This window comes from Rattus rattus, chromosome 3, assembly GCF_011064425.1.
Source record: "Rattus rattus isolate New Zealand chromosome 3, Rrattus_CSIRO_v1, whole genome shotgun sequence".
In the NCBI taxonomy this organism is placed as follows: Eukaryota; Metazoa; Chordata; class Mammalia; order Rodentia; family Muridae; genus Rattus; species Rattus rattus.
Genome location: NC_046156.1, coordinates 80,213,296 through 80,238,681, shown reverse-complemented (window position 1 = coordinate 80,238,681; position 25,386 = coordinate 80,213,296). Strand labels below are relative to the sequence as shown.

General features: G+C 35.6%; 1 long non-coding RNA gene and 2 pseudogenes across 1 annotated transcript in view; 1 reads left to right on the top strand and 2 right to left on the bottom strand.

Annotated features, from left to right (window-relative positions):
• Positions 1-23,112, top strand: part of LOC116896780 — a 48,209-nt gene extending 25,097 nt beyond the window's left edge. The window contains exon 3 of the long non-coding RNA XR_004387366.1: positions 22,876-23,112. This is a non-coding gene — a long non-coding RNA (uncharacterized LOC116896780). The remainder of the gene's footprint in view (positions 1-22,875) is intronic.
• On the bottom strand, positions 5,663-5,729 carry LOC116897463 (annotated as a pseudogene).
• Positions 23,113-23,312: 200 nt separating the features above from the next.
• On the bottom strand, positions 23,313-23,492 carry LOC116897641 (annotated as a pseudogene).
• Positions 23,493-25,386: the final 1,894 nt, after the last annotated feature.

Sequence of the window (25,386 nt, the reverse complement as noted above, 5' to 3'; positions counted from 1 at the left end):
ATTATTTTATAAATGCAAAAAATGTGTTTTCATCAACTCCACCCTCATTTCTTCCCTCAAACTAAACTCGTAGTTTAAACTCGGGAAAAAGTAAACATAAATGATTATTTCTTAAATCTTTGTTTACTAGTATGTAACGTTTATGAAAACTCTTGCTTCATTTGAATGAAATTCACTAAATTTTGTCACAGAGTAATGAACATATGAATGAATGTTGTCTATTAAACTTTAACTTATAAAACTATAATAAACTTTGTTGAAATATAATAAACCATTAAATATTTTTCACATCTTTTTATGAAAATTATTTTTGAACAGATAAGGTAAAAAACTTGGAAGGCATTGTCCTGAGGAGACTGTTGTGGTCATAGATCTTCCAGGACTGTAGCCTGTTCTAGCCCCCATTATGTTCAAGAAACCCCTGTTTATCTGCATATCCAAGGACTTCATTCATTGAGAGTTCACATGTTTGCTTACCAACAACCCTTCATTTCTTTATTTTTATTTTCCTTGTAATGATAAAAGATATATATTTAGGCAATCCATGTGGCGTCTGGAGGTCTATAATTCAATCATGACCTTATTGTCAGACTAGGTATGAATATTCAATTGGTAAACCATCTATCAAGGACGTAGGTATTTGGTCTTTTAGTTGTAAAGGCAAAGAAAATTTTATGTGTTTTGTTTGTAAAATAAAAAGATATCAATTTTTGCATCACAAATTTTGCTTTTCCTCTATAAAATAACATATGTAATGGTATCTTCTCCATAGGTTTGACTGGAAAAGACAAAGTAGTTAGTACAGATAAAATTTAATTTTTTGTTTATGTACATGATATGTATGCCTTTGATTTGGTTGGGTACATGCTATGACTCACACGTAGACGTCAGAAGACAACCCACGTGTCAGACCTAATAATCTAACGTATTTGAGATAGGACTTTTGTTTGCTGCTGTATACACTAAGCCAGTTAGTCCATGATCTTCTGGGGATTTTCCCAATTCTACCTTTCTAATCAGTTTGGAAACCTAAGGATTACAGTCACATGCTGCAATGCTTGACCTAACATGGCCCCTAGGGATTTAAACTTGGGTCTTCACTTATACATGGCAAGTGCTGTACCCACTGAGCCTCACCTCTATCCCAGCAGAATCCTTTTAAAGTGCTGGATCTACAGGATATACTCAATAAGAATGACTAATACTATTTTGTTTGAATATCATTAATTAATATTTTTGTGTAATTCAATGGAGTTTTAAAGATAGTGTTTTATCCATTATCCAACAGACGCTTTTCGTCTTTAATTAAATCTGACATAGTTGTCAGTGATAGTAATGCATTTAACTTTGATGATTGAGTTCTAGTAAACTCTTTACATCTTAGGAGAAAGATATTACTCATTATTTTCAATTTATAATGTCAGACTTATTAGCTTTGTCCAGTTCTACACTGAGGGCACAGAATGTTCTTTGTTTTGTTTTTCTTTTTGTTTTGTTCTTTCCCCTCAAATAACAAGATTTCTTTACTGTATATTTCACATTTATGTTATTCTCATTCTATTTTGAAATAGCTATTTTTTAGTGTCTTATAGTTATTTAAAAATCACTTAAAATTCAGTTTGATTTTCAAACTTGTCCTCTGACTGGTCTTATAAAACTTTCATGTTTTGATCTTTTTCTAAGTGTCCACTCTTCATAACATCTAGAGAGGACAGGATTATTCCTGTTTAATTTTCTAATCCATTCATGATTACATAGGGAAACATTGCTTCTCAAGGTATCAGTAAGTCAGTCACTGCAAAAGTGAGACCTGGTAAGCTCATGACATTAAAGTATCAATGTACCAAGATACTTATCTACTCGTATTGTGTCCATGTGACACTCAAATATCAATTTCTCTTAACAGTTTTTCTTGTACTGTGTCCTGAATACCATTATGTTTTTCAGAAAAATAAAAATATACTTTATAAATTTTGAAACATTTGTTGCAAATTTAAATAAAATAAAGATATAATATACTTTAGATTATACAAATGTTCCTAACTTGACAAAAATCACCCTTTTATGTATACATTTGAATTAAAACACCTACCATTTATTAACATGCAGAGAAGCATGACTGTTAAATTACCTTATTCTCCTTTCTCTAGACTATATTGTCCTAAATTTATTAATTCCCTGAATTAGTACCATTTATCAGTTTATCAAATATATTACATATATGGACTGGATTTTTACAATACTCTTCAGCATCAAAATGCACATAAAAACATGCATTTTAATTAAATAAAACTTTCCATCACTATATAGATTCATTGTCAAACAGAACTTTATTATTTTATTTTTATTATAATTATTAATCATTATTATGCTATAACTCTATGTTATAATTAATTTTATAACTTTTTCAATCAAAACAAATTTACAAAAATGTCTTTTGAAATATAAGTTTAATTTTCCTGTACTTGATTATGATCACTGAAATGAAACCTTATATTGAAATGAAACCTTATAAATATATATAGTAGTATTTTAAAATGTTTAATAAATGTCAATTCTCTTTGGATTATGTGGTAAAAGTTACTTTTTGATATACCATCAAATAATATTTTTACTTAAGAGCAAACTTTCACATTTCAAATTCATTTTATGTTTTTAAATAAAAAGTACTCAGAACTTTTAACTAAACATTTAGAAATAGTAAAAATTCATTTTAATGTTATTAATTATAATATTCTTTTTAGTTAAATAACACAAATGTCTAGAAAATGTAAATTTCTTTTTTTTTTCTTCTATTTTTTTTTTTTATTAACTTGAATATTTCTTATATACATTTCGAGTGTTATTCCCTTTCCCGGTTTCCGGGCAAACATCCCCCTCCCCCATGTAAATTTCATGTGGAGCAAATGTATTCTTATATAATGCCTCATTTTAACACAGTCTTTAAATGTAATTTTGACTCATTATGTAGTTCCATTTAGTTGATTGTATCTGTTCAAAAATATTAAACTCTTGATATTTCTCTTTGAAGTTGAGGTAGCCCTTTGTTTTCAAAGTAGTTGATATTTAGAAATAATGGCCAAAGTTGGGGTTATGTATTGTTTTTATTGCATTTGCCTTAAAGAGTAGTGTGTGTGAAAACTTTACTTCCTGTCAGATGTAATATAAAAATTTAAATCCTTCTTTAAATTTAAGGGAAGACTTGGGAAGTAACAGTCAGAGTGATTTGCCTTTGCAGTCACTGCCCTGTCAACTCATCTATCTTCTCAGACTGTGGTAGTTTACTGAGTACATCGTGTCAGTATCTACCTTCCTTGTACCCATGAGACATACACTGCTGTGCACTTCAAAACTATCTTAAACCGCTTCTGCCCGCCATTCTATTTTGGTAGACTTACCCATTCAGTAATCTACTTACTGTTAAGGTTCTATTACTTTTTTCATATTTACATAGACTTTTCTAATAATACTTCCCAGGTCCCCATTATTATTAATACTATGCTTATTTCCAATATTTCATTTCAATTTAACATACCACAGTTACTTTATAAATGTCTCTTTTTTCCTTTGATAGTTTTATTTCCCTTTGTTCCTTTCTTGAAACTCATTTTGTCTCTTAGAACCCAAAATAACAGGAAGGTCACACAGCAATGAATATCTGTTCTTTCACTGATTCTGGTATCACAAATTCTAAAGAAGACATACATTAAATGAGGAAATGGCAATAATGTTTTCTTGAGAAATTTATGTCTGTGGAAAATCTTTATTATAATATTACTAAGATTTTTGATATTATATAATTCTGATAAGAAAGTTATAGTGAACAAGCACTGTATATTTTTGGGAAAAAGTATAGTTACAAATGGAAAATTCTTTAGCTTCAGGGAAGACCGATTATGGGTAGGTTCTTTGTGAAAATTATTCATTGCGTTATGATGAACTAATCAACTGTGATAAGTACTCTTACATTTGTGATGCTCATTCTCACAGACTCAGTAACTCAGTTTTATTTTCCAATATCTGCTATTTTTGTTTGTTGTTTTTGTTTGTTTCTTTCTTTTTTCTTTTCCATTTTTTTCATGGTGCTGCAGGGAGACTAGACTATATGAGAGCTATAATTAAGTTCTTGACATGAAACTGCAAAACCAAATCAATTTGGCCTGGTTGATTATTTTGAGTCGAAGGCTCTATGGCAAAGCAATTACAGGTAAAAATTACCTTAACTGCCTTATTTGTCCAAGGGAATCCCATTTTCATAAATTCCCTCTGTGGGTATTTCAACAACCAGACTTTTTAATTTCTGCAAGAACTGGAAATTAATCCCACTCTACAAATTTATCAGTGTCCATATTGTTCCTATCTAGCTTCCCACATAATCTGAAAAAGACACAGTCTTTGTTCCTAAAATTTCTGAATTTCCAAATTTTTTTCCCTTAAGATTCCTACTTTATTCCCTTTTCACCTATAAAGAGAAAAAAAATCTCAAATATCACCACTATTTTGAATATTCGGCTACTTAAGTTATCTCTTACAAGAGATATTTAATTCCATATTTAAATTTTGCAAATGTTTTCTCCTGTTAATCTGCTTATTGTAGGATTATCTCTGAGAACTGGCTATGGATGCAGAAATAAAGGAAAGCCATTCCAACAGGGTCTTGCATATATTCACACTTGAATGAGTAATTTGTTAATGACTGAGAGTCTAATCAGACATTCTTGGTGTCATCATTTCAAGTTTCCATAATGAAACAAGTTTTATGTTGCAGAAAAATGTCCCTTGGGTGAAAGCTTATGCATGTATATTTCCAATCTATTTATCGATGCTTTCTGTGGCCTAATTTTGAAGCACACTTATTTTAAATGAAATTCAAGCATTGAAATAAATATGTAGTATAACTGAATCATAATGGATTAGTAATGGTTCCATAGTGACTAAGGTGAGGGAAAATTTGTTTCAAGTGAATGAATGGCTTTGCAGAGCATGCAGCATTCATCAAGAACCTAATGTCAATGTTAATGTGAGGGAAGAACCCTATTGTTATGTTTAAATGTATGAAAATAACATAGGCACTGTAGAAGAAACTAAACTGTAATGCTTAAATCCTGAATTTTCATTAAAACCCTGCTTCTTTGGTAGTAGAAAGAGCAGCATAAAAAGTGAAGGAAATTACCTAGCATCTTAATTATCCTCAAAACAACTACTAGCTACACACAGTAATTCTTAGAAATTGACCTCTATCACATTAGGTTATACATGGACTTTGAATATTTCACAGGGAATTACATACTGCATCCTAAAAGACTATTATTATATAACTTTTTTTTTAAAAAAGAAGGCATGGACAAACGCTTCTATAGACAAGATAGATGACCGTGACAACTGCATTGCACCCAAGTGAGCCTTAGTGAACCATTCATTTATTTTATTTTCCTGTGCATATTTTTAGGAGAGTGTGTAAGAAGTTACTTATGGCAAAATGAGTAAGTTAAAGGCAGATGCATCACCTAAAAGTCTATTTCAGTCTGGATGATGAGGCACAGAAGCTTCATTTATTGAGTTCATTGTGTAACCTGCAGACAACTGAACTAGCTAGAAAATCTCCTGTGCCCAACTGTTGTGAATGCCTTGGGGAAGATCCTTTTTTTTTGCGGGGGGTGGGGGGGGATTCTGACTGAAGTCAGAGTCAGAAAACCTGCTAGACAAATTCTAAAAAAGCTGTAACATTTCGAGGAAGATCCTTAATGAATCTATTACTTTTATGGGTCTCTTGAAATGTGTAAGTTTTATTTACATTGTGAATCTTTTTTTTTTTTTAGATTTATTGGCATTGTATGTGTATAAAAGATTTTCCTGTATGTCACAAATTTATCTGGTGACTGGTTCTGAGTGTTTGAGACTTGGAAACTGAACCCAGGTTCTTAATGAGAGGAAGAAGATATTTGTACAAGTAATTTTCATTCACGAGATGTAATTGTTGTTTTCGAGGCTTACTAGTGAATAAACTCAACTTTCTAGTTCTTTCTGAGTTCTGCCTGCATGGCTCAACTCAGCTGATCTGTCTCAAACTCCTCTCCAAGCTGGCTGACTCAAATTCACTTCTCTCAGCTTCTGACGGAATTGCTTCACTTGAAAAACCTGCCTCTGACTACACAGACCAAACTGCCACAAACTCGACAGCACAAAACTAATCTCTCTGCTGCTCTACGGTAGCTCCTCTTTTTTGTTTGTTCTCATGGAAGTTGGTGTATCCTATCTGTAAGTCATTCTGTCAAATCTTTCTCTGATTTATTTGTCACATTGCCCCTAAATTAGATGTCACTTTCAAACACAGCTGCTTCCTCCTACAAACTAACTTTACTTTCATTGTTTGATATTGAAAGTGTACTAAAGGTGTGTTTGCATTCCAGCCAGAGGGATTAAAGGTGTGTCATTCCAGCTGGATCACACAGACCTAAAAGTTGTTTGGATGTGATCCCTTGCCAGAGCAGCTATGTTGCTGCATTGAAATTCCTCTACACTTCTCTAAACAACTAAGCCATTTCTCTATTCCAATTTCCTGGACCATCAGGAATTTTATTCTAAGGAAGACTATTTCCATCGAGAGGAACTAGCTATACTACAGTCTCCTAGAGAAAACATGTTGTAAGATAAGAATACATGTTAAGGGGGAAAAAAGGTGTCATATAGTTTGTTTTTACCAGTATAGGAAAAGTTCTATTTAGTTGGGAAAGGTGACATCTGTGGTTGTGGTATTTGTGTAATTCTTTGTCATGAGAGAGAACATGTGTATTTTGGACAATGATGTGATCTAGGCAATAACTCAAATTGGAGGAAAGAAAGAATCTTTTTATTTCTTTTGGATATTTTCTTATTTATTTAAATTTCAAATGGCATTCCCTTTTCCAGTTTTCCAGACATAAGCCCCCTATCCCATCTCCCTCCACTTCTTCTATAAGGGTGTTTCCCTCCCCATCGATCCCCACTTACCACCGCCCCCCCGACATTTCCCTACACTGGGGGACCAACCTTGGCAGGACCACGGGCTTCTCCTTCCATTGGTGCCCAACAAGGCCTTCCTCTGCTACATACACAGTTTTAGCCAGGGGTCAGTCTATGTACAGTCTTTGGGTAGTGATTTAGTCCCAGGGAACTCTGGTTGGTTGGCATCGTTGTTGTTATGGGGTTGCAAGCCCTTTCAGCTCTTTCAATCCTTTCTCTAACTCCTCTAACAGGGGTCCCATTCTCAGTTCAGTGGTTTGCCCCTAGCATACGCCTTTGTATTTGACAGGCTCTGGCTGTGTTTCTCAGGAGACATCTATATACAGTCCTGTCAGCATGCCCCTCTTAGCTTCATCAGTCTTATTTAGCCTTGGTGACTCTCTCTCTCTCTTCTCTCTCTCTCTCTCTCTCTCTCTATATATATATATATATATATATATATATATGTGTGTGTGTGTGTGTGTGTGTGTGTGTGTGTACATGGGGGCAGGCTCTGAATGGGTTCCTTCAGTCGCTGCTCCAAACTCTGCCTCCATAGCCCTCCTATAAATATTTTTGTTCCTCCTTTTAAGAAGGAGTGAAGCATCTGCATTTGGTCATCCTTCTTGAGCTATATTTGGTCTGTATATGTGAGCCTTTGGGCTAATATCCACTTATCAGTGAGTGCATACCATGTATGTTTTTCTGTGGTTGGGTTACCTCACTCAGGATGATATTTTCTATTTCAATACATTTGCCTATGAATTTCTTAAAGTCATTGTTTTTGATATCTGAGTAGTACTCTATTGTGTAGATGTACCACATTTTCTGTATCCATTCCTCTGTTGAAGGGCATCTGGTTTCTTTCCAGCTTCTGGCTATTATAAATAAGGCTGCTATGAACATAGTGGAGCATGTGTCTTTGTTGTACGTTGGAGCATCTTTTGGGTATATGCCCAGGAAAGGTATAGCTGGATCCTCAGGTAGTACAATGTCCAATTTTGTGAGGAACCTCCAGACTGATTTCCAGAGTGGTTGTACCAACTTGCTAGCTTACCAATAATGGGGAAGTATTCCTCTTTTTCCTCATCTTCTCCAGAATCTGTTGTCATCTGAGCTTTTTTATCTTAGCCATTCTGACTTGTGTGAGGTGGAATCTCAGTGTTGTTTTGATTTGCATTTCCCTGATGACTAAGGATGTTGAGCATTTCTTAAGTACTTCTCAGCTGTTCTATAGTCCTCAGCTGAGAATTCTTTGTTTAGCTCTGTATCCCATTGTTTAATAGGGTTATTTGGCCCTCTGGATTCAAACTTCTTGAGTTCTTTGTGTATTTTGGATATTAGCCCTCTATCAGATGTAGGATTCATAAAGATCTTTACCCAATCTGTTGGTTGCCATTTTCTCCTAATGACAGTTTTAAAGTCAACAGCATTAAGAGCTAAGAGAACTCAATATTCACTTTCCGTTAAGTGGTCTGATACTGGATTACCATGACTGACTGAACCACAATGCTGATTGAATCTATCTTCACCAAGACTTCCAAAGGTGTTTGTCTACCAGTATTTTCCATAGTATTTGTTTTTCTAAATAGCACTATCATTTGCTACCTTCAAATATAATTTATATATATATAATGTATATATATAATATATAAATAATACTATATATTATATACTAATACTAATATATATATATATACATAAATAATATATACTTGGTGATGTTCATAAGGTCAATGTTCAATTAAACTTCTAAAAAAAAATTAAGAATTATTTAAGTTTTAAATAAAAGAAGGGTACTTTCCTTAAAACTCAAGTTTATGATTATCATTTATAATTTGAAAACATAAACTTTAGATATTTTGAACAAAAACATGGTCAAATTTTCATTTAGAAGGCCTAGTTACACATGAAACTCAAGACGGATGATCAAAATGTGAAAGCTTCACTCCTTCTTTAAAAGGGGAACAAGAATACCCTTGGCAGGGAATAGCGAGGCAAAGATTTAAACAGAGGCAGAAGGAACACCCATTCAGAGCCTGCCCCACATGTGGCCCACACATATACAGCCACCCAATTAGACAAGATGGATGAAGCAAAGAAGTACAGGCTGACAGGAGCCAGATGTAGATCTCTCCTGAGAGACACAGCCAGAATACAGCAATTACAGAGGCGAATGCCAGCAGCAAACCACTGAACTGAGATCGGGACCCCTGTTGAAGGAATCAGAGAAAGGACTGGAAGAGCTTGAAGGAGCTCAAGACCCCGTATGAACAACAATGCCAAGCAACCAGAGCTTCCAGGGACTAAGCCACTATCCAAAGACTATACATGGACTGACCCTGGGTTCCAACCTCATAGGTAGCAATGAATATCCTAGTAAGAGCACCAGTGGAAGGGGAAGCCCTTGGTCCTGCTAAGACTGAACCCCCAGTGAACGGGATTCTTGTGGGGAGGGCGGTAATGCGTGGAGGATGGGGAGGAGAACACCCATAAAGAAGGGGAGGGGGAGGGGTTAGGGGGATGTTGACCCGGAAACCGGGAAAGGGAATAACATTCGAAATGTAAATAAGAAATACTCAAGTTATTAAAAAAAAAAAAAAGATTTTCATACAAAAAAAAAAAAAAGAAGGCCTAGTTACTGAGTTTCAAGGAAGAATAGGCTATAGAAAGAAGTCCTAAAAGACGAAGGACAAGCTGTGATAAAATGATGAAGTTGTGTTTGTTCAGAGCAGAGGAGACTGCCTGCCTGTGAGTCTGTTTCTCAGGTCTTTCCGGATGTGGGATATTAGTCTTCTATTCCCGATGAGTTCTATCTGATATGCTTTTCTTCATTCAGTTTTTGTGAAAATTTACAAGATAATGTGTATTTGGTGTTTAGCAAAGTACTATTTCTAAATAATATTAGATATTACTATTTCTATTTTCCAGAAAAACAAATAACAAAAAAAATCTGTCTTACTACATGTAAAAGGTATATCATTTTAGAGAATGGGTATCTGACAAATATTTGTTGAATAAGTGAACCATGAGGGGAATCCTCAAATTCACTTGAAGGACATGATACTTGAGATCCCTCTGGATTTTAGTTAGATTTTATAATCCCATTCCATACACTTTAGAGCAAAGATCATAATGGTCTTGTTTATCCTCTAAATCTGAGTATTCTGTAAGTTCTCTACACAGACAACTGATTGATGAAAGATCTTGTAACTTGGAAGATTATAATGAATAATAGTATTATCTGTATGTACTCTATTTATAGGTATATTTATAAAGCATGTAAACTAAATCAATATAGCATTGAATGATGCTCTAGTAAAATAGAACAGACTCAAGCAAAATTACAACATAAGGTAATATTTAACACCCTTTGGATGCTATATGCAGTTTGAAAAGTATGTTATATTGCGAAATATGAGACCTGATTTCATCCCTTAAGACCAGACTAAGTGGCCAGATAAGGTGTTCTTATTTACATATGCTTTGAAGGAATTTATCATGTACGCATTTCCCTTACCCTTCCAATATGACCTGTGCATATTGCTAGGCACTAAGTTTAAAATAATAAAATGATGCTTCCTCTGTGAAAAAGTTCTCTAGAGGTGACTGCCATGAATATAGTAATAGAAATATAATATAATTGAAGCAGTTGTGTCTTGGAATCTTATGTAATGGACCCTCTATAATTAAAGGATCTGATAATAATTCTATTCTGGAAGAATGAAAAGCTAAATCTCTGAGACTGAGGAGAAACTTTCATTCCAGGAAGAGAATTCAGAATTCTCCAGGCTTTTCTCAGATTATGAGTCAACGTGTGCCTTTCTGGTTTTCAATTCATCCTTTCTCTGATATTGCAATGCTACGCCTGGGAAGGAGGGACAGACCAACACAAACAAACAAACAAAAAACAAACAAACAAAAACAAAGAACAGTTCTAACAGTAATGACTAACCTTAAGTAAGTCTTTTTTTTCCTTAACAATTTCTATTTCTCAGTTATGAATATAAGAAAACTAAGGTAGGCCATAGCAAGTATATGGAAATAGGAGCTGCGTAGCATGATGGACACGAAAGCAAGGTAGAGTTGAATGTAAGAAGCTGTTAGGAGAAATTGAAAGTGATAGATAAAAGATGACGATGGGAAAAGAAACATAGTAAGAGACGTTTCTGAGTCCTAAAGGTGTTTTAAATAACATCCTAGGAGGTGCCTCTAAAATTGTAGGTCATCATACAAGGAACTTCATAGCATATTATTCGTGTAAATCCAAGAAAAGGCAGTGAATCACTTGATCTTTAAACTGTCTTTCCATTAATTAACCATTTTGACTTTGAGCTGAACTGTGCATGTCTGTTGCTTTGTGACAAGAATTCTGGAAACTTAGTATGAAGTTTGCAGAAATCCTGTGGATGAATTCTAAAATTTTGTTAGCGTTTTAGATCCTATTTGAATTAATCATCTCTCCATTATTATAAAGAAGGGAACCCTACCATCTGCTTGTTTTCTATACATTGACACTTTAGTAAGCTAGTTCCCACATAAGTCCCAACCTCATGCTGTAGTCACATCACAATCTGCTATGCTTAGCATTAAAAATAATTTCAAAAAATTTTAGATGACACTATTTTGTTAATCCTTTTTTTCCGAATCTAAACATCTGGAATCCAACTGCATGTAATATTTTACTACTGTTTTGTTGTTGTTTTTTTTATCTTTGAATATTCAGCTACAAAGGTATTGATGACATTTCTGTCTAATTACAGGAACAAATTTAATTTTATTTAAAAGTATATGGTCATATGTGTTAATGGTTGCCTTTATGAAGGTAATATCTAAATTACTTGGCTCCCAGCAGCATTTTCCCTAATTTTTTTTCCAGTTTGTCATGTACCTTGCTGGATGTCTCTACTTTCTGGTATAGTTACTCATTCCTTAATTGTCAGTCATTTGCCATTATGATTATACTTTTTAACAATTGAGTTACTCATTTTACTTTTTAACATTGAGTCAGAAGCCATTGTCACAGTGGATTTCATCAACCGATAATGAGGAATAATGTGGCTTCATTTATTTTTGAATTGGGTTTATAGTTTAACAGATTTCAGACCATGTTCCTTTGAATTTGTTATTTTGAGTTTATGGGAGCCTGTAGTAGGGGAAATGTACATTTAAGCAAAAGTACTTAGCCAGTGATGAAGACCAAAGAAGAAAATCAACAGCCTGAATTCCTAAGGTTCTCTTTCAGGCAATGTCTCCAGTGACTTGAAGACCCCTTCCAGTGTCTCATCTCTTAAAATTTGCTCAGTTTCCCGAGAGTTCTTGGATCAGGACCAAATAATTAAGAGTTGGAGCAATTATTCCTTAGGCAGTAACCATAATAGTGTGTTTATTAAGTCTAAGGAGGCTGATATTTTGCTATATCTGTGTGACCTCTCTGGGCTTCTGTCTGATCCTCAGGAAAATGGGAAAATTTGATTAAATAAATTAATGCATCTACTTAGATTCTTAGTCTACTTCATGATGACTTTATTTGTTGATATTACAGTATTTTATGAAATAAAACAAAAATAAATATAATTTGGAATTATCTTCCATCTTTGTTCTTGGTTGGAAATTAGCTGTTTGTGTGTGTGTACGTGCGTGTCTGTGTGTCTGTGTGTGTGTGTGTGTGTGTGTCTGTGTGTCAGTGTTTCTGTGTGTGTGTGCCTTTGTGCATACATATGTTTGAATATGTATGTGTGTGAGTAACATTGCATGCATGTATGGCATTTTATAGTAGTATACAAATATAGCAAAAGAGAATGAAGAGGGTCAAGATGATCTTTTGTAGAAGAGTATAAGTTTTTACATGGAAAGAAAAGACAGTACTAAAACACAGCACACTTTTGAGTAATCAACACAGAGGATAGAGGGGGGACCCACTGGTAAGCATCCATGCAATGCTGCTCTCTCTTACTGTTTTTCATTCTGTTCATGACACACCTGTAGCCACAAAATTACTTTCTAAAGCTGCAAATGTTTCTTTTTTTAACGAAATTCATCGTCTATGACTTTGACTCCATGTACTGAAATGAATGGAATCAATTGAGTACTCTACAGTAATGCTGAACAAAAATTACCTGTTTGAGACTATAACCTTTTCCAAACAGTATAATAATTGAAATGCTATCCTGCTACATGGCAATTGTGTCACTCTAGTTTCCTCTACATTCTGTATGAGGCTCCAGGATGTCTCAGCAATATGATGAATAAATACATTTAATATTTTCACTTTTTACTTTCTTTCCCTTAAGCTAGCTAATATATTTCTCTTGTTCAGGTTCTCAGGAGAAATACATCATGATACTTTTTTATTAATTTGAAAGTATTAATAATGTAATTATTCTAAGAACTTTACATTAAAATATAGTTCATATTTACAAATTAAAATGTCCACTAAAATTAAACCTACATACAGAGACCACTCATGAATGTTTGTGTGCATGTTTACAAATCAACTCATATTCAAATAATGTTAAGTACTATATAGACTGTTGTAGGCTGTCTCATGCTGCTGCAACAGATTATCATTAACTATGTCATTAATACAAAACATGAGTTTATTTGGTTTTTATTCTAAAGGTTGAAAAGTCGCATTGAAGCATTTTACAACCTGGGAACCCTTCGTTTCACAGAAAATATCCAATGATGAAAATATAAGCATGACATAGAGGAAAAAGTGAACTTCTAACTTTTGAGTATTTTTATGATAAACTTTAATGCATTAATGAATATTTAAAGCTCCTGACATAACATGGTCATTTAGGTACCACATAAAAACATCATTGATGAGGATTGCATTTTGAAAGGATGTTTTCTTGGGAACATGTTCAAACCATACACAGCATACAGCAATTCATATTACTTATTGTATTCACAATAAGCCTTCTTGATACCATTGTTTTCTAACATTGTATCCAAAATACAAGAAGTGTCGAAGTGGATAGAGGACTAATTTAGTACCAGTTTGCTTGAGAGCCAATGTCCTCATGAAGTTGATTGTTCTCATAGGGCAAAAGATGTATTTTCCATATCTTCCTACTCAATATGTATATCCCAATAAAGTGTGAATCAGGAAAGTGGTACAGTTATCAAAGCTGACTTAGCTGAGGGTCACATATAGCACACTGTAGCCCAGAAATCCTGAACTCATGTGATCCTCCTGTCTCAGCCTTCAGAGTAGCTGGGTTTAAGGCATGTGCTACCATTCAAGGCCCCTGGTTGGGAGATAGGGCCACCTCAAAAGTATTAATCCAGAATTATTTGTGTCAAAAGGAAATGCAGGGACAAAGAGTGGAGCAGAAACTAAAGGAAAGGGCATCCAGAGACTGCCCCACCTAGGGATCCATCCCATCTGCAGACACCAAACCCAGACACTGTTGCTGATGCCAAGAAGTGCTCACTGACAAGAGCTTGGTATAGTTGCCCCCTGAGAGGCTCTGCCAGATCCTGAGAAATACAGATGCAGATGTACACAGCCAAACACCTAACTGAGCACAGGGACCCCAGTGGAGAAGTTAGAGCAAGGACTGTAGGAGCTAAAGGGGTTTGCAACCCCATGGGAAGAACAACAATATCAATCAACCAGACCCTCTCCTCAAAGCTCCCCAAGACTAAATCACCAACCAAAGAGTACACAGAGAGGGGACTCAAGGCTCCAGCTGGATATGTAGCAGAGGACCAAGGCAGGGAGAAGGAGAGGGGAAGGGGACTTGTGGAAGGGAAATTGGGAAGGGAGATAACATATAAAATGTAAATAAGGTAACCAATAAAAAATGAAAAAAGAAAAAAGAAAATTGAAAACTAACATTGCATTTCTTACTCCAAATACATTTTTCTAATTCTAATTTTAACTACTTCTTGACTGAAACTTAGATGTTTAGAGATTAGGAAGAAGATTCCAATGACAAAGAGTCTATTACATAACAAACATGTCATTAATTTCCTTTTATTTTTCCATAGAGAGTAGAGTGTATGAGTAAAAGATGGTGAAAATTTACTATTTCAGTCAACATAATAAATTATGTACAACTTGTATGATCATAGAAGACTATTTTTATTTATTAATAATGGAATAAATGGTCTGGAGAGAAGGCCCAATGGTAGAGAGTACCCACTGTTATTTAAGACAACCCAAATTCTATTTCCAGAACCCACCCATGTGGTGGCTTACCACTATCTGTAACTGTACTTCTAGGGGACCTGTTACTCTCTCTGGATTTTGTGGGTACTAATAAAGGCACCAGCTATATTGCAGGGCAAGATACCTTACACATAATATAAAATAAATATTTTTATAATTTTATAAATGGCTAACAATAAAATTGCAGGGAGCTACCCAATCACTTCATATACTGTTGTGATGATTTGTATATGCTTGGCTGAGAGAGTGGACGTATGACCTTGTTGGAGTAGGTATATCACTGTGGGTGAGGGCTTTAATACCCTAGTCCTAGCTGCCTGGAAGGAAATATTCTGCTAGCAACCTTCAGATGTACAACTCTTAGCTCCTCCTGCACCATACCTGTCTGAATGCTGTCATGCTCCTGTTTTGATGATAATGGACTAAACCTCTAACCTGTAAGCCATCCTCTATTAAATGTTGTTCTTTTTATGACTTTTCTTGGTCACGGTGTCTGTTCACAGAAGAAAAACCCTAACAAAGAAAGAAGCTAGTATCAGGGACAGGTGAATTGCTGTAAAAGGCCTGATCATGCCTTTGTGGGGAATATGGATTTTGGAATTTTGGATTTGGAAAGCAGTGGAATGCTTTAAATGAGGATTAATGGGTTATCCTAGGAGGAATATGGAAGACTGTTACAAAGAGTGATTTGAATTGCTCAGACCTGTCTTAAGAGGTTTCAGTAGAGAATTTCAATATGTGGCCTAGAGACTGTTTTTGTGATATTTTGGTGAAGAATGTGGCCAATTTGGCCCTTGTATAAACAGTTTGCTTAAGGCTAAGGTGAAGAGACTCAGATTAATTGGATTGACCAAGGAAGTCTCAGAAATGCCCATCATAGACTTTGTTCTCTTTAAGTATCATGAAGTACATTTTAAACAAGTGTAGTAAATTGAGATGGAAAAAATCTAAAACTTATGGTTTCAATATAAAAAGGGGTATCAGCAAGTGAAATGGAGCTGAATCCTGTGTTCTAGGAGATAACAAATTAAGTGGGTAGACTTTGGGGCACCAGGTAGATAGTATCCTACCTACACAAGTTTAGATACAAACATGGTGTTATGCACATTTAATCCCAGGAGACAAGCATGCAGATCTCTGAATTCAAAGTTGATCCAGAGTCCAAGATCCAGGACAGCCATGCTTAGAGAGTGAAGTAGTTGGAAAAGAGAAAACTAGTGACAATGCAATAAAACAAGGGCTGCTATGCTCCAGCTTCTGCAAGCAGCAGAACTCTGCAACTTCAGCCATGTGTCTCTGACTTTATAGTCAAGAGGAGTGGGAGACTATTGGGACAATTGATGTTGGTTAACAGGAGCTAAGAAATTAGTGGTGATTAAGAAGAGACCAGCATCACTGAAGTAAAATCATCTAAGTAATGTTTTCTGAGAGCATAAAGAAGCTGTGTTCCAGAAATAGCTAAGATTGTACCTTATGCTGCAGCTGTACTTGATAATATGTAAGAATCACCAAGGTGGTAATGGTTTTAAAAGTATGACAGGGTCATGAAGAGCAGCTGGGACTTGGTACTGTCAGAGGTCATGGAAGTCCATTGGTGTAAGTACAGTTCAGTTGCAGTTGACAACCCAGGACTGAAGAGTTTATGCAAAGAAGTTGTGGCTTGGCACTACAAAGAGAGCCTATGAGAGGTTATTGGTAAAGAGTCGTTGCAGGGGAAGACCTCAGTGTATTAGAGATGCAGGTACCATGGAAAGATCACCAAGAGCAGCAGCAGCAGCGGCAGCAGCAACAGCAGCAACAGCTGTGTAGTAGATCAACCTGAGCTGAGACTGCTACACAGGGCAAAGCTGGAGAAGTGAAACCAGCCCTTTGGAGGAGCCTAGAAGATCATATGGATTCCAAACATTGAAACAATAAGCCATAACATTGAAGTTGACTTGGAGATCCCAAGATGTTTGAGTTGCCCAAGTCATATGATATCTACAGGGGAATGGAAACTGTCCTTAACAGCTGCTAACAGGGAGTGGAAACAGCCCAATAAAAGAAGTTTGTTGAGACCAAAAAAGATGAAAAGGGAGTTGAAGATCTGAAGACTGCTTTGATATCAGACATGGAGATGCAGAGCTTGGAGTTTGTCCAGGTGGTTTCTTGTCTTGCTTTGGGGATTACATTTAAGTGATTTGATGAATTGTGGAAAAGACCTTGAACTTTCGACTTTTAACATTGTTGATACTGCTATGGACTATGGAGACTCTGGAAGTTGTACTAAATGTAGTTTGCATTATGCTATGTTTATGTATGGCCCCGTAGACTCAAATGTTTGAATAAGCTTATGGGGGCCAGCTAGTGGAATGTGATGGTTTGTATATGCTTGGCCCAGGGAGTGGCTCTATTATTAGTTGTGGTATTGTTGGAGTAGGTGTTCTCCTGTGGGTATACGCTTTAATACCCCAGTCCTCACTGCCTGGCAGAATTCCACTTGCAACCTTTCCATGAAGATGTAGAACTCTCAGATACTCATTCAATGTACCTGTTTGGAAGCTGTCATGCTCCTGCTTGGATGATATTGGATTGAATCTCTGAACCTGTAAGCCAGCCCCAATTCTTTATAAGACTTTACTTGATCATGGTGTCTATTCACAGAAGTATAATCCTAACTGAAACAACTATTTTAATTAATTATGCATTTCTTTACCATCTTAACTTTTTTAAAAGTATGTGTATACACTGTCATTCTCTTCAGACACACCAGAAGAGGGCAGATGGTTGTGAGCCACCATGTGGTTTCTAGGAAGTGATCTGAGGACCTCTGAAAGAGGAGTCAGCACTCTTAACTGTTGATCCATCTCTCCAGCCCACCATTTTAACTATTTAAAAGAATTTCTCATATTACTTTTACATACAATACATTGCAGCTCAAACTTCCCCTCCTTTCCCTTCTCCCAGTGTACTCCCAATCATCTCTCCACCTAGATTGACTGCTCCTTCATTTTCCCTTCAGAAAAGAACAGACATATCAGGAATATCTACCAAACTCAGTATGACAGAATGCAATGACTAGGCAAAAACCCTCATATCAAGGCTGGAGTAGGCAACTCAGAAGGAGGAAAAAGGTCACACATCAAAGAGTCAGAGATACCCTGCCTCCCCTTGTTAGGAGTCCAAATAGAACCCCAAGCTAAAGAACTATAGCTTAAGAGTGCCTAGGCCAGAGCCATGAAGGCTCTCTGGTTGCTGCTTCTTTCTCTGTAAGCCCTTATATGTTCTGTTTACTTGACTCTGTGGGAATGCTATGCCAATATCCCCAACATCTCTGGATCCTACCATCCTTCCTCCCATCTTCTGTGGAGTTCCCTCAGCATTGCCTAATATTTAACTGTGGGTCTGTGTATCTGCTCTCATCAGCTGGTAGAGTAACCCTCCATGATGATAAGTGAACTAGGCACCAATCTCTGAATGTAGCATTGATTTTTTTTTTGTTTTTGTTTTTTTGTCATCTGTGTCTCTATATGTCTGTGAGTCATGCAGCTTCAAGATCCTGGCAAATCTAGTCTAGCGCTTCTTCTCCCAGTGTGGGCTTCAGGTTATATTAGTTGTTTGGTCACTCTGAACCATTATTATTATCCAACTAGTGGAGCATCTTTCTAGCAGAACACATTGTGGGTTAAAGATTTTGTGGCTGGTTTGGTTTCTCATTCTTATCATTGGGAGCCTACCTGGTTATAGAAGATTGCTGGCTCAGGGTCTTTATCCTCTATCTATTACTAGGAGTTTTTAATAGAGTCAATCTTACAGGTTCTAGGAAGTTACTTCTGCTCTATCCTCCATCCGTCCATGCTGCACCCTAAATAGCCAACTCTTTCAGTCATCTCCAAGTATGGTACTCTCTCTGCATCCCTCCTGCCCATCTGATTCCTCCTGTTCCAGTCCCCATCCACACCCACAAATATTCTATTTCCCCCTTCTCAGGGATTCTATGTGTTCCCCCTAGATTTTCCTCTGAAAACCCTGTCTGCATCTATGGACACTGTCACTATGGATTGCAGTGTGATAATCCTTTATTTAACAGCTAATATTCATTTGTAAGAAAGCACATATCATGTTTGGTTTTTTTCTGGGGTCTGGATTACTTTGCTTAGAATGTTTCCTATTTTTCCCTTCTTCTTCTACTTCCATTCATATGCTTGCAAATATCCTGATGTCACTTTCCCCAACTGCTAAGTAATAATCTATTGTGTAAATATATCACATTTTATTATCCATTATTGGGTTGAGGAAGAACAAGGTTGTTTCCTGTTTCTGGCTATTGTGAATAAATCACTGTGGATATGATTGAGCAAATGTATTTGTTGATAGGATGGACTTTTTGTTGGTTGGGGTCCTATGCCCAAGAGTGGTATAGCTATATCTTGTGGTAACTTTTTATTTTCCAATACCCAGAAAAAGAAAATAAATCATTGTAAGTGAGAGCACTCAAATATTTGGGACTATATTCCTGAAAGCCTGGCTCTCTGATATTTTGTCCAAAAGCTGAAACACAACTATAAATTGAAATATAACTTCTGGCTATGATGAACAAGAATGGGATTATTCACATTTCTTTCAGTGGTTAAAACAAGTTTTCTGAGTTAAGAACCACTACTGTGGATATAGAAACATTTTTATTGTTGTTGCTGTTTTGCAATTAGGATATAAAATCAGGAAACTTGTGCTTATTCTTCAGGAAAGAACTGCAGAAAATGATTATGAACGACCATTGTAAACTGTGTATCACTGTATAAAATCACCATTGTTTTTCTCTCATAGAATTTCATGTTCTTCTTGTAGTCCTTACTGCTGTTCATCCACTTTAACTCATAAGTTATCAACAATACCAAGCACATGAGTTGTTCAGGGATTTCACATTACCCCCAATGATGAGAACACATTATTCTTGAATCATTCATTGACCAGTGTGATGAAATTTTAGCGTATTTTCCTTGAAGTAATTATACTTTTCACTAAATATACTGCTATCTAGGTTTGAAATGATGGAGGACACAGGAACTATTTGGCATTAGTTTTAGGAATGCAGAAGATGGCATGAAATACATTCCTTATATAGTTAAACAGGTGAGCAAGAAAACTATGTCCAGATGCTGTTGTTTACAGGTTTTTCTCCTTTCTATGCAAGATGTACTGATTGAGGCAGTAGCTTCTCTGAGAACTATAGATCTGCCTCTGGGCTCTGTACCTCCTGAACAAGAGGCACATTTATTCTGTCACCAAAATTTCCATTTTTCTCATACCACGGGAATCATTGATGTCAGCATTTTTGAATACTAAGAACTGATGAGATTCTCAGTCTTCCCTACATATTCTAACTATGGCTGGTCCTTCTCACATAGCATAACTTTCCTCTCTATCCTGACATCAACTTGTGTTTGGCCTGCAGGTGCAGTAATAACAGCATCCTTGGAGAAATTCTTTATTCAGATCTGTACTTCTGTAAACACAAATTCCAGTCCAAAATGTTTATGATGCTCATTGGGAGATTAGTATTGCTTCCTTCAGTCTTCAACTCACATATCCCATCTGAAGTGCTTCTAAGGAATGTTGTCTAGAATGTGCTTCTCTTTGATTCTTAGCTTAAACTCTATCTCAGAAGCTCAGCTTATTGCATTGTAATAATGCATTATCTTTCATCTTTATATTAATCTATTTTCTTTTTTAAAAATTAGCTCTCCAGTTAAATATATATTTAATTTGAAAAGAAGTTCATGTCTATCCTCTCAAGTTACTTTCCATCCAATGTATATCACAGTTGCTGGCACATAGTGAATAGCCAACAGTATGTTTTATGTTCATAAGTTCAATATGGGCACTATTTTAGAAAGTTATTTTTGGAAGCTATGTTGTTGAATTTTCCCATTGCTATGACCAAATACCTGACAGGAAGCAACCTAAGGGAAGGATGGTTTATTTTGGCTCACAGTTAGAGAAGACTTGGCAGTGGAAGCTGCTGTACACAGAGATGGTGCAATATTTCTCTCGCCCTGTAGATCAGGGAGCATCAAGAAATGAATGCTTGCCCTCACTTGCTCTTCTTTTGTTTTTCAGTCTGAGATCTTACCCAATGAGATAGAAAACTGACAGTCATATTATATTGTCTTCCCTGTTCTGGAAAATCATCTCTCTCTCTCTCTCTCTCTCTCTCTCTCTCTCTCTCTCTCTCTCTCTCTCTTTTTCTCTCTCTCTCTCTCTCTCTCTCTCTATCTCTCTCTCTCTCATATATATATATATATATATATATATATATATATCCCAAACCCCTTTATATTGACTTTGAAGATTCATTTTCACAGAAGCTCCATATACAAAGGACTTCAGAGAAAACTAGTCAGCAAAGGGTACTGTCAATATTCAAGTCAATAAGAGTGAACAAAGGGAGGTTGAAAATAGAGGAAGGATAAATAAGGAATCTGAACAACCAAGCTTATGTAGGATAATTTGCATAGTAAGAAATCTGAGGGAAAAGAAGGAAGAATCAGAAGATTAGAGAATTTCAGTTTGAACTGAAAAGGGGACTTCCTTTCTAATGGGTCCAGAATGGAGTGGGAATAAAGTGTCAATAATCTTACCCAGCACTGGTCCTTGCTACAATACTGATATGCCCAGTAAGATGTACCTGCTAGTACATTAATAGATCAACTCTTGTGTGGAACCTATGAACTGTCTCTTTGGCTTTGAAACCTGCACCATAGGAGGGAATCCCATTCCTACTATGATACTGTGATCTTAATCAGAATCTGGTAGCTCTGGAGTTCAGAAGCCTTTGGGTAGGACCTGATAGATTTGGATTTTACTAATCATTCTTATTTTTGTCTTCTAAATATTCATGTTAATATTCATAAATTGGATTGTTCTTTACCTTGGGGAGAGAAGCTTCCTTTGTAAATTTTATAAATTTTATTATTTAAAATAATCCTGGCAAATAAATAAAAGCATCACATACCAATATTAACTATGTCCACAATCGATAAAATATAATGAGTTTCTATCTTAGAATAGACATTCAGATGAGAAGCTTTGGAGTGTCATATTATATTTTATACTTTTAGTATTGTAAATATTTCCATTAAAAATAAGAAATCCATGAAAGAAATGCAACTAGCAAGACGATTCACTTTATATCCTTTTTTCTAACCATGTCCCTTATATGAATTTAGTCCATTTCCTTTTATTTAGCATTTGTTGGGTTATCTATTCATGTGTGTCCATGTGTATAATTTTTATATATTTGATTGGCTAGATTCTTCATATGAGGGACAAAATACTGTTATTTTTTATTTTTAAGATTGTATGACTATGTTTAATAATACATATTTTATGTTCACCCACTTTTCTGCAGAAATTAATTTAGTATTTGTTAGAGTTGTTCAAGTATACATGAGCCCTACATTTCTATTGACCATTTGTCTTTTAATGAATATCAAAGTTGATTTCGTTTCTTTGTTATAGTAAATCAAACAATGATAAACACAGAAGTTCAGATCTCGTTGGTGAAGTATGGCATTTCCTGGGTAGAAGCCCAGTGAAATAGCTGTGTCACAATGTAGTTTTTTTTTTCATTTCTTTTCAAGAAATCTCCAAACTAATTCCCATAATGACTGCATTAATTTGCTTCCCTACCAATAGTGGATAAAGATTCCTTTCTCTTCACTTTCTCTCAGGCATTTGTTGTCAAATTTTTTGATGACAGTCATTCCTAACATGGTAAGTAGAATCTCAACGTCCTTTTCATTTGCATTCCCCTGATTCCTAGGAACACTGAACATTTTTAAACTTGTCTATGTATATCTATTTTTGAAAGCTGTTGTTTCAGTTAATTTGTGAATTTGTTAATTGTTATATTCCCTAACCATTTAATTTCTTGAATTTTTGTGGAAATTCTGAATATAAGTTTCTTGACTCCAGTTTTTTTTTTTTTTTTTTTTTTTTTGGAGCTGGGGACCGAACCCAGGGCCTTGCTTCCTAGGCAGCGCTCTACCACTGAGCTAAATCCCCAACCCCTTGACTCCAGATTTTTATGATAACATTCCTAATGGGTGAGTAGGAATTGATGAAGCTTTTTTTTCCTTCTGATTTTAAACCATTTTTATTCCCCCCGGGGGGATGCACCATTCCTGGAGGTACTGTGATGCACAGAATGGACATAGCAAGCTCCTATTCCAACTCCTACTTCCAAAAATCTATTTAATATATTGTCCTCAGATAGTGGACTTATCAGAAATTAAACTGAAAAGAATTAGAAACAGAGACTTACTAGATAGCTCATAGCTTAATAGATCTTGCTGCTCTTGAAAAAGGTTGGAGTTTGATTCACAGCACCCACATTCAGTGTCTCACAACTATTTATAACTTTAGTGAAAGGAAATCTGGCACTCTCTTCTAGCCTTCATAGGTACCCATATTCTCATGCAATACCTACATACAGAAGCACAAAAGTAAAAAGTAAATTAACTGAACTTTAAATGGGCTTTAGTGAACTTAGAGTTTTCCATTGTGGTGTAAATTTGTAACTAGGAGTCAGGATTTATGACAGGCTGGCCAATCTGAATGTGCCAGATACTGACTTTACTTTAAACTGCAGATGTAGTGATGACTCTCCAGTAAATTTAAAAATATGAGCAATCTTTAAGTACTTGTAAGAAGTCCAGTTAAATATAAACCACAAAATATTCAAAAGGAATTTTCATTCTTTTAGTATAAAATATTATTTTATTTATTGGTGAACTGCAGTGACGTTAGGAGTACACGAGAGTGGCACACTAGAGCAATCAGCCAGCCTGTGCTGTGGGTATTTAACATCCTCTGTCTTCTGATATCATTACTGAGATCTTACAACAATGATAAAAATACAGGAACATTCCAACTCCTGTGCCTGATTTCCAACCTGAATGGGAAACAATTTGCATTGTTTATAGAGGGCTTAACTTTGTCTACATAGGGCAATGATTTTCTACTGAATTCAATTTCGCTCCACCGAACATGTTTGGTGGTGTTTGGCAGCATTTTCCACTGTTACGGGAATCTACTGAGCAGACATTGGGTCTGTGCTAAATATCAAGGGACTCTGAAAAGTAACTTCAGCATGCAGACAAGCACTCTCCATTCAGGAGCTAAGTGCTGAGCCTGAGAATCACCAATATAGAAAAAGCTTTCAACTTGGCTGTTGTTCTGAGCATAATGTCTAGAAGATGAAAATTACACATATGCACATTCATGTACATTTAGAAATGACTATGTAAGCAAATACGTTGTAGAAAAATAAATTGTACTTTAGAACCTATTTTTGATTAAATACAAACTAACACTTGGAGAAACTAACACTCTGCAGGAAAACTTTGGAAATTCTAATTTAGAATCTAAGAATGGGATTTTCTATGGTGAGGAACACAGTAAAAAGATTAATAACCACTTAAAAATTACTGAGACAAAAACATATAATGTCACTTCAGATTTGATTGCTAAACCTTGGACAAAGGCTACAGAAAAAGTGTGTAGAATTATTTATCAGGTAATTGAAAAGACATATTGAAATTCATAACACATAATCTCCTCTATACATTTTCTAAATCACAGAAAAACAGCTTCCATGTGTTTGTGGGCTTTCTGCTGTTTTTGTTGCTATTAAAGACCAGCCGTAGTCCATGATGATCTTATAAGATGCATGGGATTATTTCTATCTTGCATCTGTTGAGTACTACCTGAGGACTCAGCTTTACTACTCCTGGGCATATACCCAAAATATGCTACAACATATAACAAGGACACATGTTCCACTATGTATTGGCAGCCTTATTTATAATAGCCAGAAGCTGGAAAGAACACAGATTTACGTCAACAGAGGAATGGATACAGAAATGTGGTACATTTATACAATGGAGTACTACTCAGCTATTAAAAACAAGGACTTCATGAAATTCTTAGGCAAATGGATGAAACTAGAAAATAGCATCCTGAGTGAGGTAACACAATCACAAAAGAACACACCTGGTATGCACTCACTGATAAGTGTCTATCAGCCCAAAAGCTTGGAATACTTAAGAAAAAATTCATAGATCATATGAAGCCCAAGGAGAAGGAAGACTAAAACGTGGATGTTTCAGTCCTTCTTAGAAAAAGAAACAAAATACTCAAGGGAGAAAATATGGAGACAAACTGTGGAGCAGAGACTGAAG